At 30.4% G+C, this 5,251-nt stretch overlaps 1 long non-coding RNA gene across 2 annotated transcripts; it reads left to right on the forward strand.

Moving 5' to 3' along the window:
- The first annotated feature begins 735 nt into the window (after positions 1-735).
- On the forward strand, positions 736-2,911 carry LOC145808024 (uncharacterized). Of its 2 annotated transcripts, XR_014351498.1 has the most exons (5): positions 736-924; positions 1,070-1,118; positions 1,242-1,266; positions 2,225-2,314; positions 2,588-2,911. It is a non-coding gene; the product is annotated as an uncharacterized LOC145808024 (long non-coding RNA). The 2 variants fall into 2 exon arrangements; XR_014351497.1 differs by having other exon boundaries at positions 736-1,266.
- The last annotated feature ends 2,340 nt before the right edge of the window (positions 2,912-5,251 follow it).

The raw sequence follows: 5,251 nt of genomic DNA on the forward strand, positions 1-5,251 counted from the left end.
TGTTTCCTTGCCCATTCAGCTTGTGGGGCAATGATAAGCTATCACCATCAGACCAATCACCAGATCAAACATCCAATACAGAGATTGAGTCACAGTCATAGCATTATCATCAAGCACACCCATTCTATACTCCAGATTTGTCTGTCATACCATGTATCTCACAAGCATGTCTAGCTAGAGAATCTTGTTATACCGGAATTGGTTGTAGAGTCTGTTAGCTGGTTAGCGAGTTAGTTAGTCACGGTTACTATATCTCACAATATAAATATTTGTGTAAGTTCCTCATCTTCTAATAAATGAGAAATAAGTTTGTGATTTTCACTATAACTAAATTTATTGTACATCTTTTCAATATTTTAATTTAATATAAAAAAATTAAAAAAAAAACAATTCAAATTCTTTGCATATATTTTCTTATTCATTTCCTTCATTTGATTGATTTGAAGTGTTCCTTGGCAAGAATGATGCAAGTCCAAATGGCTAATGAATTCAAACGGAGGAAAAATAGAAGGAAAGAGGAGCTTACCTAGAGTCCCTTTGCAATGGCTAGTTTATTCTATGCCTATAAAAGAAGCTTTGCAGAGAAAAGAAAAGACATAGAAGTGGAGAAGCTTCATATTTCTTTCGTGGAGAAGCATTCCAATACAAGCTTTTCCCTTTGTAATGAGTCGTTTTTCTTTCTTGGCTTCATGTTTAACCGTTCATTTGTTGCATTTTAGTATTTTTTTTAAAAAATAAGTCTGACTTGTAACTTCTTTTGTGCATGCTAATCCATTTTGTTGTCTATAGTGAATTATTTTATGTGTCTGATACTTAAAGATATCATATTTTACAGGGGAGAAGGGAATTAGCCCCAAGGCTGGAAGACCCCTCCACCACAAAGGATCCTTTTTCCATTCCATTATTAAAGGATCAATGGCTCAGGTATGTCCTTTGCTTCTTATGCTTGAGAGTGCTTCAATGGATAGAATGTGATTGATTGCCTACATGCTTAGTTTTTCTGGTTAAGAATGATGTAGATGTGGCCTAAAAATTGTCTTTTAGTCAGCTATCCTTGTTTATGCTGTAGGATACAGGGCTGATGGTCACGACTGCTTTTCTTGTGATGTAGTTTTAAGGTTGTACTTACTAAGTTGTCTATCCTAAGAAATTTACTAAACTCTGCAGTACCCAACCCAGTTTTGTAGTAAAGGTTTACTTTGTAATTACCAGTTCACTAATTCTTATTATTTATGCTGCAGGGTGGTGATTTTCTTAAACGAGATGGTATGTATTCCTTGGGCTTGACAATCTTTTTAAATTTTTTACCATTTTATTGTTTAGAGGTTGCGAATTTCAGGAAAATTATTGTTTGGGTCCCTTCTATACATATATGTGCCATGGATGTTCTGTTTTTCTATTAAAACTAACTATTGTTTTATTTTTATTTATTTGTTCCGTTCTTTTTCCAGCAATTTTAGCAATTTGATTCTTAAAATTGAATTCCCAGTCTAGGTAAAAGAAATCTGATTATTATTTTTAGATAACTATGAATGGCAATATATTAGCCATAACAACCACAACTAGCTGAGTCCTATTTAATGAATTAGGAATCATTTAGAAACACAAATATCATGAATACATATATAAGTGATAAGCACATGCAATCATGAATGCAAGTTGCAACTTTAGCATATTTTGTATTTTATCTAGCTGAATATACGCTTACGTATGTTATGCTTGTATTATCAGGATGTTGTATATATGAAATGACTTCTCATAAGCCTGCATTTAAAGCATTTATAAGTTTCAAGAACTCTGTTTCCTCTGTTTCTGTCAGAATTATGTGGTCAAGCTTTCTTGCGAGTGTCCTGTGGTAAATGTTCTGTTAGTTGGTACTGAATATAGTTAAAACTAACCATGAATATGGCTATTTTGTTATGTAACTTTGCGAACAATATAGGTGGTAGGGTCATATAAAAACATTGATTCATAATTTTAAAAACATGATTCATTTTATGGTTTGGTTTAGTTTGCAAACTTCTAAGAGTGTCTTAATTGTTTACCTCCTCCCTGCTACAATGCATGCACACACAAATTGGTCTTCCTTTTCATTTTAGTTTGATATTTTAACATTGTAATCCTAACCTGGCTTGCTGATCTTGATCCTTACAATCAATTATTGTTTTGTGCTTTTGATCCTTCCACAGACGTATGCCTAATAGTATTTTTGATTGATTGGCAGAATGGAATGCATTCTCTTTGTCCATCTATGTGGTCTACGCATAGAAGGTGGCTGTTGATGTCAATGATCTGTCTCAATCCTTTAGCATGTGTAAGTTTGAAACAATGATCAAACACAAACACACTGGTAGGATGTGGTTGGTGTCTCATTAGTTCTCCTTGATCAGATTATGTACCATTTTTTACTTTTAGTCACCTATATGAATGAGTATTGAGATGAAGCCTTGAAATCATTGTAGCCAGAATAGATGTATGACAATATTGAGATTTTACAAAGCGATTGACCAATCGTGGTGAGTATTACGCAGTACAGCTCTTCATGACTAGGTAACTCTCTAATGTTTATCACATTTTTCTTCTCTAGTGTCAATGAAGATGAAGGAATGCCAGGCAGGAGCAGATTGGGCATGAAGGGGAAATTTTGGTTTTAAATTATTGTGTCCCTTTCTACCTTAGGGAGCTTTGGTGTTTGTGATGTTGACAACAAGGAGTCCCTTGATGAAAAGTATAAGAAGCTTCGTTGTGACATTGCTCTGCTTCCTCATGATAGCAACGATTATCGGTTGATTGAGAGTTACTTGATATGTCAATTTTTGGGAAACTTTGAATTTGGAAACTTTTTAAAAGTATTTTGACAGCTTTGAGTTTGGAAACTTTGAATATACTAAGAATTATGTACTCATTACGATTTGATAACAGAGTGTCTTTGATGTGTGAATGTCAATTTTTTTCTTTTTTCTTTTATTTTATTTTATGATTGGATGACATTTAATTTTTGTGCATTTTTAGCTATCCCAACTTTAATTTTTAGCGACAAAAATGTGTTGTAGAGAAAGTTATTTGTCTTTTAGTGACCAAATATCATTGTTGTTAAAAATGTCATTATTTTGTTTTTCGCGACCAAATTGGGACATTTTATGACGAAATATTAGTGACCAAATGTTTAGTCTTGTAAAATCAAACATTTTGTGACAATATAAAATTTGTCGTTAATTGTCATTTTCAGTGGCATTTTAAAAAATTCATCGCTAAAGACTTTTTTAGACGTATTTTTAGTGACATTTTTAGTGACGAATTTAATTTTGTCACAAAAATCATTTAGAGACCAAAATAATAATTTTAGGGACCAAAATAATTGGTCGCCAAAAGTCTTATATGTTGTAGTGACATTGTTAAAATCAATGGGAGTCGATGAGTATAAACCTTGTGTTGTGCACCAATTCCTGAAACTGTGATATCGTTACGTTCTTTCTATGATGTGCTAATTCATTTACCTTGTTTTGGGATACTCCATCTTGTTTCAAGATTCTACTCCAATTATTGAAGAGTTGTTTCCCATAAATTTGTATATCATTGTGGACTTTTCACTTGCAATTTTAGTATGGATTTAATTTCAGTGAGGATTGGGAAGTTTGGGAAAAGTTACCAATTTCCATTTCATGGCTCGTCATTGATAGAGAATTCAGATAACCAATTTTGCACCCACAATTTTAATTTTTCTTATTATGATTGAAATATGAAATTCTACATACCTTGAAATTTTTACTTAACAAAATCAATGTATGATCCAAATTCATACAAGATATCATTAAAGATGGGATATTTGGTGTAACTTAATGAATTGTTTATAATTTTTTTTTTAATTTAAAAAAATTGTATTAGAGCGTTGCAATAATCTTTGACTTACTAATTATGAGGCAAAAATAGAATAATTAAGATAAAAAAATTAATAATTATTGAAATTGGTCCAATTGATTACACTAAATTCTCCTAAATTGGCTTATTTTGACCTTGAATTTTTTACTTTATCTAAAATTGGTCCAATTGATTACAATAGTTATGTTTTTTTTAATTAAAAATACGCACATGAGTAATATGTCAAAAAAAAAAAAAAAAAAAGATCAAAAAACAAAAGTGATGTGTCATGTTCTTAGAAGTAATATTATAAACTTGATCAATTTAGTGACTTGATTTCAACCAATTCAATAATTATTTTCTGTAAAAAATCTTAACAACGTTATCAATTAAACCAAATTGACGCAAAATCTAAAATTAAGAATAAAAATTGAGCCAATTAAAATTGTAAAGACTTAAATGACATAAGCAACAAAATGTATGGACTATATGTGTAATTTTCCCTAAAATATATTATTAATGTGACCCTCAAGAGTGAACTAGTATAATTTATGGAAAAGACTGTGTGTGTAGTTTATGCACCTTGCCACAAAAGAATAAATGACATAATTCTATACATTCTGCGGCATAACAAAAAAAAGAAAGACGTAACCCAACACCACAAGAGGTATAACTAAAGATCTCATGAGTTAAACTAAAATAATGTTATAACTAAATAACAAAATTTGTCATAACTAAAAAAGAAAATGACATAATTAAAAGTGTATATGATACGACCCTTTCAAGGGGTATATAGTAAAATTTTCCTTTATTTATATACGAGATGAGAAAGAAGTGGTTTTCAATTTTTTTATTTATTTATTTGATTTATATGAGATATTATAATGAAACTTCTAAATAAGAGAGAGAGCTCTATTAAATAGACACACACACAATAAACCTTGCATGTAAATTAAAAGATTCAAACAAATGACTCTTGATGAGGTGCAATAATTTTAACTAATTGAATTAATCTCGTTAATTAATTATATTTTTACAACCATACATGTCACTTTGAAAAAAAAAATTATTATTCTCATCATCTTATAATTCAGACGGGGAGGCTTTATTTTGTTTTACACTAAAATAATAGAAATTTTTATGGTACACTCCTCAAAAGGTGTGTACTATATGCACTTTGTTATGTATTTATATTGTATATATTATATATTTTTGTGACAAATATTATGTATTTTTGTAACTCTACCAAGAAAAATATAATATTTACCACAAAAATATGTAACATGTACCACAAAAATACGTAACAAATGTGCATATGGTATGACAGCTTTTGAAAGGTGTGTATCATAACATTACCTCACTAATAATCTTTGTATTTTGATTCGTGTGTCAT

This window comes from Camellia sinensis, chromosome 14, assembly GCF_055761805.1.
Source record: "Camellia sinensis isolate YWXY chromosome 14, ASM5576180v1, whole genome shotgun sequence".
In the NCBI taxonomy this organism is placed as follows: domain Eukaryota; kingdom Viridiplantae; phylum Streptophyta; class Magnoliopsida; order Ericales; family Theaceae; genus Camellia; species Camellia sinensis.